The 14,050-nt window shown below is 44.2% G+C and overlaps 1 long non-coding RNA gene across 1 annotated transcript in view; it reads left to right on the top strand.

Annotated features, from left to right (window-relative positions):
• Positions 1-12,485, top strand: part of LOC134956932 (uncharacterized) — a 48,377-nt gene extending 35,892 nt beyond the window's left edge. Inside the window, exon 3 of the long non-coding RNA XR_010186310.1 lies at positions 12,347-12,485. This is a non-coding gene — a long non-coding RNA (uncharacterized LOC134956932). The remainder of the gene's footprint in view (positions 1-12,346) is intronic.
• Positions 12,486-14,050: the final 1,565 nt, after the last annotated feature.

Below are 14,050 nucleotides of genomic sequence, written 5' to 3'. Positions count from 1 at the left end.
TGTCCCAGGCGGGGGCACTAGTGGGTCAGTGTTTGTGCGATGTACAAAGTGGGGAGGCAATATGAAAGTCCTGCGCATAAGCGCTGATGTTTATTAATGCAAAACAGATGGTATAATACTGAATACACTGAAACCGGTAATGTGGAAAACATTGACAGGTAACTGAATCCAAACAACTTAAAAGTCTCTTGCAGCAGAACGTAAAATAACTTGATACTGAATGCAGGTGAAATAACAGAACTCCAATATATATTAGAAACTCACAGTCTCTGTAAAGCATAAATCCATATAGCCATACTTAGGCTAAAGCAGGAGACAGTCTCTAAGCAAGTAGATGTTATTACTGCTGAGTTGCACAGATGGTATGCTGACAATTAGTGCACAGGTAAGGTAATATGAAAGTACACCTGAGGAAAGTCTCTTACTGCTGATGGGTTTGAAGCTGGATGTAGCTGAAGTCCGGAGTAACAGGAGAGCTGTAGAGATGGTAACTGGAACTATGAAGATAACCACAAGGAATGCTGGAAACAGGAACACAGGAACTGGGAGAACTAGACACAGGGTATGTGACTCGTTGTCCGAGGCGATGTGAGTGAGCCCCGGACAGGAACTTATACCCCTTGCTCTGCAGTGATTGGTCACAGGGCCAGGTTGCCGGTTTCAGCTGAGTGCAGGTGTCATGGCAGCGTCCATACAGGCCAGATGCTGGCACACAGCGGAACACATATGCAGGACCAGACTCAGGGGCACTCAGCAACATGGGAGATGATGCTCGCGGTCAGCGCATCCATGCAGCCGCGACTGGGGCCATGACCTCCGGAGGCCTGCACACCAGCGCGCTGGTAAGTGAGACGCAGCTGACCGCCGATTCCTGACAGTACCCCCTGCTTTATGGGTGGGTACCGAACACCCACGAGGCTTGGCAGGGAAGAGTCTGTGGAAGGCTTGTACCAACCGTGGAGTGTGCACATAAAGGATGGGGTACTGTCAGGAATCGGTGCCACGTTAACCCAATTCCTCTCTTCAGGACCATATCCAGACCAGTCAATCAAGTATTGCAAACGACCATAGCGATGACGAGAGTCCAAGATCTTTTCCACCTCGTATTCCACGCCCTGATGAGTTTGTACCTTTGGAGCTACTGGAAGCGCTCTCTGGAAACGATTAAGAATTAGTGGTCTGAGGAGAGAAATATGGAATGAGTTGGGAACTTTCAAATAGGAAGGCAGTTTTAACTTATAAGCCACCAGATTTATAACACTTTCTACTGGAAATGGTCCAATAAACCGCAGAGCAAATTTCATTGACGGAACTCTGAGACGGAGATTCCGAGTAGATAACCAGACTTTGTTGCCTGGCTTTAAGCTAGGGACTGCTTGTCTCTTTCGATCAGCAAACATTTTGTACCGTTGAGACACCTTAAGAGATAGATGAATCTTCTTCCAAATTTGAGAGAACCGCCGAAGAGCAGAAGCAGCCGCAGGCACGTCTATGACGGGTAAATCTTGGAAATCCGGTACTCTAGGATGTTGACCATAAACTGCGAAAAAAGGAGTTGTATCTGTAGAAGTATGATAACGGAAATTATGAGCAAACTCCGCCCAAGGCAATAAATTTACCCAGTCATCCTGTGAAGAGGAAATATATAGTCTTAGATAGGTCTCAAGCTCTTGATTTACCCTCTCCGTCTGCCCATTTGTTTGAGGGTGATAGGCCGTAGAGAACTTAGGTTTAACCTGCAGCGCAGAACACAGAGCTCTCCAAAACTTTGCCACAAACTGTACACCACGGTCAGATATTATTTCTGTTGGAAGTCCATGTAACCTAAAGATTTCACAAAGAAATAACTGTGCCAGCTTTGGAGCAGAGGGTAACCCCTTGAGTGGAATGAAGTGTGCAATTTTTGAAAACCTATTGACCACTACCCGGATGGTATCATACCCGTTAGAGGGAGGAAGATCTGAAATAAAATACATTGATAAATGAGACCAGGGGTGCTTGGGAATGGAATTTGGTAACAATTGACCTGCGGGAGCCTGACGAGGAACTTTGTGCTGAGCACATTTGGGACATGAAACTATGAATTCTTGAACATCTACTTTCATATGAGCCCACCAGTAATTTTGGGATAGGAACTTGAAAGTTATTAGGACTCCAGGGTGACCAGTAAGTTTAGACGTATGAGCCCAGGACAGAAGATTTGGATGAATCTCAGGAGAGACAAACATCTTGCCTGGAGGTAGAACTTGGGACACCCCTGTAGCTGCGAACACCACAGGATTTAACACGGGTCGAGCAGCTTGTTCTGATGATTCCTCAGTTGAACACATAGAGCGAGATAATGCATATGCCTTAACATTTTGTGAGCCAGGTCTAAACATTAACTTAAAGTCAAAACGAGAAAAGAATAGGGCCCACCTTGCTTGTCGGGGATTCAGGCACTGCGCTGCTTTCAAGTAAAGGAGGTTATTGTGATCCGTGTAGATAGTAATAGGGAAGCTCGCACCCTCCAGCAGATACCTCCATTCTTCAAGGGCCAATTTGATTGCCAACAGCTCCTGGTCACCGATGGTATAGTTCATTTCTGCGGGCAAGAATCTATGAGAGAAAAACCCGCAAGGGTGAGTCTTACCATCAACACCCACCTGGGAAAGGACTGCGCCCACGCCAACCGTTGAGGCGTCTACTTCCAAGACGAAGGCCTTATTGACATCTGGCTGTTGTAACACGGGAGCTGAAATAAAAGCCTGATTTATTTTATGAAAAGCAGACAGTGCTTCATCAGACCATTGGAAGTATTTCCCCCTTTTCGAGTAAGGCAGGTAATTGGGGCTATTAATGTGGAAAAGCCCTTAATAAACTTCCTGTATTAGTTAGCGAAGCCAATAAAACGTTGAACTGACTTGAGTGTTGTTGGAAGAGACAAGTTTTCTATGGCTTCTATTTTAGCTGGGTCCATTTGAAGGTCTGTTCCGGAAATGATGTATCCCAGGAAAGATATTGAAGAAGCTTCAAACATGCATTTAGATAGTTTGCCATACAGATGATTCTGTCGAAGACGTCGAAGAACCTCTTTTACCTGTTGGCGATGAGAAACTAAATCACGGGAGAATATCAAGATGTCATCGAGGTAAACTACCACACACTTATACAGGAGATCTCTGAATACTTCGTTGACAAAGTTTTGAAACACAGCCGGGGCATTACTCAAACCGAAGGGCATCACTAGATATTCGTAGTGACCATCACGAGTATTGAAGGCGGTTTTCCACTCGTCGCCACTTCAAATCCTGATAAGATTGTAAGCCCCGCGAAGATCCAGATTCGTGAAGATGGAGGCACCTCTGACTCTGTCAAACAGCTCTGTGATAAGAGGTAACGGGTAGCTGTTTTTAATCGTGATGTCATTTAAACCCCGATAATCAATACAGGGGCATAGTCCTCCATCTTTCTTCTTAACGAAGAAGAACCCCGCACCGGCCGGGGAAGAAGATGGATGGATAAACACCTTCTGTAAATTCTCCTTTATATATTCACTCATTGCTTGGGTCTCTGGAACTGAAAGAGGGTATGTACGCCCTCTAGGTAGCTTGCTCCCTGGAACCAAATCGATGGGACAATCCCATTCTCGATGAGGCGGCAAGACATCCGCAGCTTTCTTACTGAAGACGTCAGTGAATTCCTGATAGGCCTCTAGAAGGCCAGACTGAGGTTTTACACTTGTAGATTTTATTGGACATACTTGAGCTAAACATGAATGAAGACAGGAGGAACTCCACGCCGTCAACTGTAAGGTAGACCAGTCAAATTGTGGATTGTGCAATTGAAGCCAAGGCATACCCAGTACAATCTCATAGGTAGCTTTTGGTATGACCAGGAATTTGATTAGCTCAGAATGCAGGAAGCCCACTCCCAGAACTACCGACTTGGTCTGCTGAGTGATGGAACCTTCAGCAATACGGCTTCCATCTACGGCAGTGAGATAAACCAGACTAGACAGCTTTGACACTGGGAGAGAAAGTCTATCCACTGCAGCTTATGTGATAAAATTCCCAGCAGCGCTACAATCCACTAAAGTGGACAGAGACTGGAGTCCATCTGGCATTTCCAAAGTGACAGGCAATATAAGGTCTTGAGATGGAGGAGCTTTATTCAAGGTCCCTAACTTGACTCCTCCTTTGCAAGTTAGGACCTGGCGTTTCCCGACCGAGCAGGGCAGGAACCAATCAGATGACCATCAGCAGCACAATAGAGACAGTCTTTCCTTTAATCTTCTGGACCGCTCCTCAGGTGTTAAATGAAACTTGTTTACCTGCATGGGTTCGTCAGCAGTAATAGGTAGAGACTGTACAGGAGGCATAACTCGGTGCTTGCGAAGATCACCTCGAGAGCGTTCACAGGCTCGCTCGCGTAAACGTAGATCCAACTTGACACATAGAGAGATTAGGGCTTCCAGTTGCTCTGGTAGATCTCGGGTAGTGAACTCGTCCTTTATGTGGTCAGACAGACCATGCCAGAAGGCGGCAACCAATGCCTGGTTGTTCCACTTCACCTCTGATGCCAATGTCTGGAACTGAATGATGTACTGACCCACAGTACGTGTTCCCTGGCGAATCTGAAGGAGGTCTGAAGAAGCAGAGGTCGTACTCCCTGGTTCGTCAAAGATGCGTCGGAATGCAGCAACAAACTCTGTATAGTTATTCAGCAATGCATCTGCTCGCTCCCACAGCAGAGAGACCCAATTCAGAGCAGAACCAGCTAAAAGAGAGACAATATATGCAACCTTTGCTCTGGGTGTTGGAAAGTTCTGTGGTTGCAATTCAAAGTGGACTTCGCATTGATTCAAAAATCCACGACACATTTTAGGATTATCATCAAATTTACTTGGTGTAGGAAAGTGGATGCGAGACATTGGAACAGAAGCAACTGGAGAGCTAGAAACTATGGAACTAGGAACAGGAGCAGTAACTGATGAGGACACTGAAGGAGCTGAAGTTGGAAATGATTGTTGCAGAGTATCTAAACGAGAAGACATTTCTTGCAGGAATTGAATAATCTGCTGCTGCGCAGCCTCTTGACCATCTAGTCATCACACTAAGCCTTGGAGTGTCCCTGACCCCACACTCTGACCACCGTCCGGGTCCATGGGCCTCGGACAAACTGTCAGGTCTCTGGTTTTGTCTGTCCCCGGCGGGGGCGCTAGTGGGTCAGTGTTTGTGCGATGTACAAAGCGGGGAGGCAATATGAAAGTCCTGCGCATAAGCGCTGATGTTTATTAATGCAAAGCAGATGGTATAATACTGAATACACTGAAACCAGTAATGTGGAAAACAATGACAGGTAACTGAATCCAAACAACTTAAAAGTCTCTTGCAGCAGAACGTAAAATAACTTGATACTGAATGCAGGCGAAATAACAGAACTCCAATATATATTTGAAACTCACAGTCTCTGTAAAGCATAAGTCCATATAGCCACACTTAGGCTAAAGCAGGAGACAGTCTCTAAGCAAGTAGATGTTATTACTGCTGAGTTGCACAGATGGTATGCTGACAATTAGTGCACAGGTAAGGTAATGAGAAAGTACACCTGAGGAGAGTCTCTTACTGCTGATGGGTTTGAAGCTGGATGTAGCTGAAGTCCGGAGTAACAGGAGAGCTGTAGAGATGTTAACTGGAACTATGAAGATAACCACAAGGAACGCTGGAAACAGGAACACAGGAACTGGGAGAACTAGACACAGGGTATGTGACTCATTGTCCGAGGCGATGTGAGTGAGCCCCGGACAGGAACTTATACCCCTTGCTCTGCAGTGATTGGTCACAGGGGCCTGGTTGGAAACACAGCGCTGGATTGGATGCCGGGATCAGCTGAGTGCAGGTGTCATGGCAGCGTCCATACAGGCCAGATGCCGGCACACAGCAGAACACAGCTCGACCTCCAGAGGCCTGCACACCAGCGCGCTGGTAAGTGAGACGCAGCTGACCGCCAATTCCTGACATCATCCTTGTGGCATCATCAATAAATATTCTAAAATACCTGTAGCCACTCATTGATTCCATCTCTATCGGACCACATACGTCAGTATGCACTAGGTCTAGTGGTATTTCTGCTTTACTAGTAGACTTGGGAAATGGGGTGTGAGCCTGCTTTCCTTTTATACAACTCTCACACACAGGTCTCTTAGTATTACTCACATTGATTCCAGTTTCCATTCCATCGAGTAGTTTCTGGATGTTGTCATACAGTATACCAGATGACCTAGGTGCCTGTGCCACAGGTCCATCGACTGATTTAATCAGAGGCTGCTATTGCAGAATACTGTTTGGTATCAAGGACATACAGTTGGTTGCACCGAGTTGCTGATGCAATTACAGTACCTTTCTCATTTTGTACCATACATTTGCCCTTTACAAACTGGACTCTGTAACCCTTTTTCTTCAGGATGCTTATAGCAATGAGATTGCTTTCCAATTCTGGCACGAACAAGACATCTTAGATGTCCTTAATAACTGTTTCACTTTTAATTCTCCTTAACAGTAAGGACTGTGTCTCAAATCCCTTTTACTGTAATGGGTTCACATGCTGTCCGTGAATTAAACCATTCCTGATTTCAACTGAAATGCCTAGTGACCCCCGAGTCCATGCACCAGCAATCCTTCTTGTGACTATCTGCTACATTCAATACTGACTCATTTGGTTTATCACGCTTCTTCTGCGTACCACTGCAATTTCTCAGTCTGCAATCTGGGGCCTTGTGCCCCACCTTGTGACATATAAAGCACTTGAACTTGAGCTTTGTGGACTTAGTACCTTTTGTGAATAAGGCAGAACCCTCAGCATGTGTCTCTACAGGAATATGTTCTTGAAACTGCAGCAGCTTGGCTCTTACAATTTCTGTTGTCAGCTTGGTATCATTAGACTCCAAAGCTACTACCCGGAAATTGAATTATGATTGCTGACTCCAGAAGTGCCATAGGGGAAGCCAGGGGTATCCCCAGGTAAGCTGGCTCTCAGATGCTGTAGGTGCCATTACCATGTGGCCTTACACTGGGAATTTAACCCAGATATATTTGTAATTATTTATGGGGTGGGTGTGGGGTGCGGTGGCCCCTGTGTCGGTATGGCTGGGCTGCTTCAGGTCGGCACACCCTAACACTTTATTAACACTTATTATTTTTCCTATCACTTTTTATATATTATTTTAATCACACCACTTACATAGCACTTCTGTGCTTCTTATTAACCCCTATTAACTCTCACCTGTGTGCTGACCTGGGGTGGCCGACCTGTGCCGACATCGTGGGGTCCTGCACCCCAGGCCCATACCTAGTATTAGGGACCCCCAGTGACGGAGAAGCCTGGTCGATCGGCCTGGGGGCTTAACCCTATATCTGCAGATATACGCAACTAAGATCTCCGTATTATCTGACTATTATTATGTAGTAATATTATTCACTCGGTGTGCATTAGGGAACACAGTTTTTTTCCTACACAGAATTACCCCTCCCCTTTTAGCACCTGAGTGACATTACAATCTGATTGAGCAGCTTTCCACTTTGTGAATTGAATTATGGTGTCAGATTTTGTAACATCGCCATGGCCATTTCCTCGTCATCCACCTGTGCCCCTACAGATGCCAACTGCTGAGCTATTGACAGTATTTTATCAATATAATCATTCATGTCTTTACAGGCACTTAACTGTGTCCTATACAGCATATGCCTCAAGTTTTTCTTCTCATCAGACCTTTGTCCACATACACCATTTGCAGAGCTGCCCACATGTCTTTGGCTGACACTTTCCGGCTAATAATGGAGTAGACGTGTTGTTCCACGGCCAAGCCTATCGTCCCAATGGCTCTATCCACTTCAACTCGGTTTGGATCTGCTCCTGGCTCAATTGTGACTTTCCACAACTTATCCCGCTTAAGCTGCATCTCCATGGCGAATTTCCATGTTCTGTAATTCTCTGAGCCTTTTAGCTTTGTAAAGTTTGTGCAGTTCCCCGTACTATACATTTTTCTCTATATTTAATAAAAGTAGTCCTTTAATCAGCTGCACTTTTATTTCTTATTTACCTCTGTTTTAGAATGCCTTTCTTACTTGGGGTCCTGTTGGCAGAGTGTTGCGGTGTCAGATAGGGATGTTAGTCCACAGAATGGCACTTAACCAGGATGATTGGTTAATTCATGTAACAGAGATAACAGCTTGTACTATATAGAAGATGTTCTGCAGCAGCAGGAGCTCACAGTATACATGTGAAGCAGTACAGTGGTAATAAAGCATCTCATACACACTGGATGCGGCTGCAGGGTAGACTAGCGTCCTTTTGCAGCAGCTCCAAAGCTATATCCAGTTGTGTCTCAGTTTCCAACATCCTTATTACTAAAGTCACTTGTATTATCTCCAGTAATTCAGGAACGTATTAAGAAATGTTTTTCAGAAATGGCCTGGAATGAGACACTTGGGGGGTAATTCAGAGTTGATCGCAGCAGCAAATTTGTTAGCAGTTGGGCAAAACCATGAGGGTCATTCCGACCTGATCGCATGCTGCAGTTGGTCGCAGCGCAGCAATCGGGTCAGAACTGTGCATGCGCCGGCGCATGCCAGACGGCCGAAGGCCGACGTTACCTAGCGATCGCCTCTGCCTGATTGACAGGCAGAGGCAGTCGCTGGGCAGGAGGGGGCGGCATGGCGGCATTTGCCCACCATTTTTGGGGCACGGACCGGCCAACGCACACGATGTCACACGCAGCTGCTTCGACCCGGGGCAGCGATGGGTAACTCCCGGCCAGCCACAGGAGCTGTGCTGCCTGGGAGTTACTCTTCAAGTACAAAAGCATCGCCGCTGTGCGATGGTTTTGTATTTGTGCGGGGGGGGCGGACTGACATGTGGGGTGGACTAGCCCACCGCATGTCTGAGTTGACAGCTATGATCAACTCAGAATGACCCCCTAAGTGCACTGCAGGGTTGACAGATATAACATGTGCAGAGAGAGTTAGATTTGGGTGGGGTGTGTGTAAACTGAAATCTAAATTGCAGTGCAAAAATAAAGCAGCCAAATCTAACTCTCTCTGCAAATGTTATATCTGCCCCACCTGCAAATCATACTTGCCTACCTGACCCTCTCCATGAGGGAGAAAATGCTCTGTTCCTGGACTTTCCTGGTAATGTATGATTGCCATCACCTGTGGTGAGCTAGTTCATTGATAAGAAAGGCATTTCACCACAGGTGATGGCAATCATACATTACCTGGAAAGTCCAGGAACAGAGCATTTTCTCCCTCATGGAGAGGGTCAGGTAGGCAAGTATGCTGCAAATTTGTTCTGAATTACCCCCCCCCCCCCAGTCAGGTACAAATACATAATAAGTAGGGAATGTTCTTAAAATTCACACAGGTGTGCAGGGAGAGGAAGATGAGGGCTAGCACCGATAATTATAAGGAAGGCAACTAGACCAGGGCCCTAGAGAGTGCAAAGGCCAGGTCCAATGTACTGTACATGTAAACAGTGTTCACTAGCACAGATTCTATTAACCAGATACACAAAAATGATATAAAGTGTTTATAACACAAGTATTTTACATGTCATGTCTTATTTATCTTTTATATTTTCGTTTACTGTATGTAATTTTTCTTTTCTTTGGGGCATCAATAACAGATGTTCAAGTTTTAAATTGTAACATGGTTTCTATATAATGGTATGTGCAAATATAGAAATTTATTAAGGCGCCCATAATTTTATTGTGATAACTTATACTTTAACTTTAAGCTAGCTTAAAACTACAAATAAAGACACGGACACCGATAGCAAGATTTAAAGGGTCAGACGGTATTTATTGATAGCTGACCTGAACTTTAAACTAGATTTTATGTTGGATGATGGAAAAAGAAAAGGTGCTACCAAAGCCAGCTCCAGTCATCTAATTATTCATCCAAAAACTGAGGAGGGGACTACCAACGACAAACCACCTCCTACATGCCTAACCCGCATTGTGCAGGACTCACCACTCATTCCTCTGGCAAATATGGATGCTCCCGTAGGGGAGTGTCCGATTGTCCAACTGCAGGGTAAGGACACACTTGCCGTCTTTACAAAAGAGGGTGCCCCACAATGACCACTTAGGCCTTAATGACAGCTGTCTGGTAGCGACTTTCCCGCATATCTGGCTGTTAATAGCCGTCAAAAAGCGAAAACCCAGAACACAAAAATTTACATCAGAGAAAAACATGAGGGAGGGCGGGAGGGGCTGTCCAAAATGGCAAGAGGAAGTATGAAGCACATGACCCAAGCTTTTATATGCACTGAAGCCTACACCCACAAATACTGATGGACAAGGAAAACAACCTATGGAAAATTTTCAAGATCCCTTGGAAAAACTAACTAGCAACTGCTTTGTCATTAACCACCAATCACAAAAAATGGGGTCTTATATGGCTTCACGCTTATTCAGCCCTCACCTAATCAAAACAAAAAGATGTTATATAAAAAATTCTGCGTTACTGTATGTATGATTTATTGATGTGTTAGGTGGCACATTAATACTGTTGTTGCAGCTCCCATTTTGAGCATTGGTCATCTATATAGTTTTTCCACATTTAAAAACCATTAGTGTTGTGAAATTTGGATGCAAATGTCAAGAATTTGTGACTGTTAAAACGATAGGTGTAATACTCTAAAGTGCAGATACTTGATATACTCCTGTCAACTAATTGCACAGTATAATGGTCTTGTTGATTTATTGTAAAAATTAAAAAAATACATTAAAATATATTGTTTATACATCTTTGGTTATTTGTGTCATATACACCTAAACAATCCTAGTCAAGAGCACAGTCTTGGGGAGTTTGAGTCTACCAATTCTGCAACCCTACTACTGGTCAAGCCATCTCAACTACATTGTTTCCTTGCATTCTACCCTGGGGACTAAGAAATGGGTAAACATTGAAGACTCCTTATTTCAGGGATGCACAATTGGCATCTTAGTTTTGCTTCCCAGATCACATAGAACAGTCTCGGCTTACTTAATTCCAACTATTGATTTTACTCTCCAGATATGGGTTAAGCTTCATACCAACTAGTGATTTGCACCGAAAATTTTTAGTGTTTTGGATTCGGTTCCGCGGCCGTGTTTTGGATTCGGACGCGTTTTGGCAAAACCTCCCTGAAATTTTTTTGTCGGATTCGGGTGTGTTTTGGATTCGGGTGTTTTTTTACAAAAAAAACCCTCAAAAACAGCTTAAATCATAGAATTTGGGGGTCATTTTGATCCCATAGTATTATTAACCTCAATAACCATAATTTCCACTCATTTTCAGTCTATTCTGAACACCTCACAATATTATTTTTAGTCCTAAAATTTGCACCAAGGTCGCTGGATGGCTAAGCTAAGTGACCCAAGTGGCCGACACAAACACCTGGCCCATCTAGGAGTGGCACTGCAATGTCAGACAGGATGGCAGATTTAAAAAATAGTCCCCAAACAGCACATGATGCAAAGAAAAAAAAGAGGTGCACCAAGGTCGCTGGATGGCTAAGCTAAGCGACCCAAGTGGCGACACAAACACCTGGCCCATCTAGGAGTGGCACTGCAGTGTCAGATAGGATGGCCGATTTTAAAAATAGGCCCCAAACAGCACATGATGCAAAGAAAAAAAAGAGGTGCACCAAGGTCGCTGGATGGCTAAGCTAAGTGACCCAAGTGGCCGACACAAACACCTGGCCCATCTAGGAGTGGCACAGTTTTCTAGCGAGGGATGAGTGCTTCCATCCTCATGTGAATCTGAACCACTAGCCATGAACATAGGCCAGGGCCTCAGCCGTTCCTTGCCACTCCGTGTCGTAAATGGCATATTGGCAAGTTTACGATTCTCATCAGACGTTTTAATTTTGATTTTTGGGTCATTTTACTGAACTTTTGTAGTATACGACACAGAGGTAGAGCAATGGACTACTGTACCGTACCGCTATATATTTATTAATGAAAAACTAACATGGAGTGTTTTTCTTTAAATCACAATTTATCGGCTAGTTCAGTACATGCCTTTTTTGTAGTTAAATACACTCTTCTTTGTAGTCAATTATATTTATCTTAAGGTGTTATTTGCAGCTATGTGTAGCCTGTGGCTCCGATCATCAGGTTTTATAACAATAAGAGACAATGCAGATTAGCATTGTTATATAGTTAAATACTATGATAGTTTATTTTAATCTTGTACACACGATCGTCCAGCCTTTTTAAGTATTTTTTCACTTACACTTGTTGGAAATGTTATTTTGTTTCCTCTTATTAATTTATTATAACACTGTTACACTTTCTTTACCACATGCTCTCTCCTTGCAGCTCAATAACGCGATGCGCCGGGCGCTGACACGCTTTGGTAGCCTAGCAACGGTGACGTCATCTTCAGCCGCCCGAAGCCGGAGCCGCCAGCGTCTCTCCCGCCCACCGCACCTGCGCCCGTGCTGACATCAGGTGAGCATTTAAGGTAAGAACACTGCACACACGTTTGTTTTCACCATGTATCCTTGAAAAAAACACCCATCGCGGTGTTGAAACGTTGGATTTTGACATGCTGTTTGCTGTATAAATAATTTTTTCACCACTAAATCCGAGGAGTGCCGCCTGTTTCTGTGGTGAGGGGGTCAGTGACTTGTGACTCCAGTCACCACGAACACTCACACCGTGCATACAACTGAGGAGGGCACCCCGGTCTGCAACATTGTTATTGTTCCTGAGTGCCGACTATTTCCACTATATATATATATATATATATATATATATATTGGTGGTCAGCAAAATTCTGCACTGTCCTCCTACTATATACTGCGCACAACTAAAATGCAGCACAGGTATGGATGCATAATATACTTGACAACACAGAGGTAGAGCAATGGACTACTGTACCGTACTGCTATATATACTGGTGGTCAGCAAAATTCTGCACTGTCCTACTATATACTGTGCACAACTAAAATGCAGCACAGGTATGGATGCATAGTATACTTGATGACACAGAGGTAGAGCAGTGGACTACTGTACCGTACTGATATATATATATATATATATATATATATATACTGGTGGTCAGTAAAATTCTGCACTGTCCTACTATATACTGCGCACAACTAAAATGCAGCACAGGTATGGATCCATAGTATACTTGACGACACAGAGGTAGAGCAGTGGACTACTGTACCATACTGCTATATATATATACTGGTGGTCAGCAAAATTCTGCACTGTCCTCCTACTATATACTGCACACAACTAAAATGCAGCACAAGTATGGATGCATAGTATACTTGACGACACAGAGGTAGAGCAATGGACTACTGTACTGTACTGCTATATATATACTGGTGGTCAGCAAAATTCTGCACTGTCCTCCTACTATATACTGCGCACAACTACAATGCAGCACAGGTATGGATGGATAATATACTTGACGACACAGAGGTAGAGCAGTGGACTACTGTAATGTACTACTCTGCTATATATATACTGGTGGTCAGCAAAATTCTGCACTGTCCTCTTACTATATACTGCGCACAACTGAAATGCAGCACAGGTATGGATGCATAGTATACTTGACGACACAGAGGTAGAGCAATGGACTACTGTACTGTACTGCTATAAATATACTGATGGTCAGCAAAATTCTGCACTGTCCTCCTACTATATACTGCGCACAACTACAATGCAGCACAGGTATGGATGCATAGTATACTTGACAACACAGAGGTAGAGCAGTGGACTACTGTACCATACTGCTATATATATGTATATATATATATATACATATACATATACACTGGTGGTCACAGCAAAATTCTGCACTGTCCTTCTACTATATACTACAATGCAGCACAGATATGGAGCGTTTTTAAGGCAGAGAACGTAGAGATTTTCAGCACACTGAGCAGATATTTGCAAGCACACCGAGTACAGATATTTGCAGCACACTGAACACAGAAACTGAGAGAACGCAGCCACGTCCTTTCGCTATCATCTCCAAGCACGAGTGAAAATGGCGGCGACGCGCAG

This window comes from Pseudophryne corroboree, chromosome 9, assembly GCF_028390025.1.
Source record: "Pseudophryne corroboree isolate aPseCor3 chromosome 9, aPseCor3.hap2, whole genome shotgun sequence".
NCBI lineage: Eukaryota > Metazoa > Chordata > Amphibia > Anura > Myobatrachidae > Pseudophryne > Pseudophryne corroboree.
The sequence above is the reverse complement of the archived record's forward strand: the minus strand, read 5'-3'. Positions and strand labels throughout refer to the sequence as shown.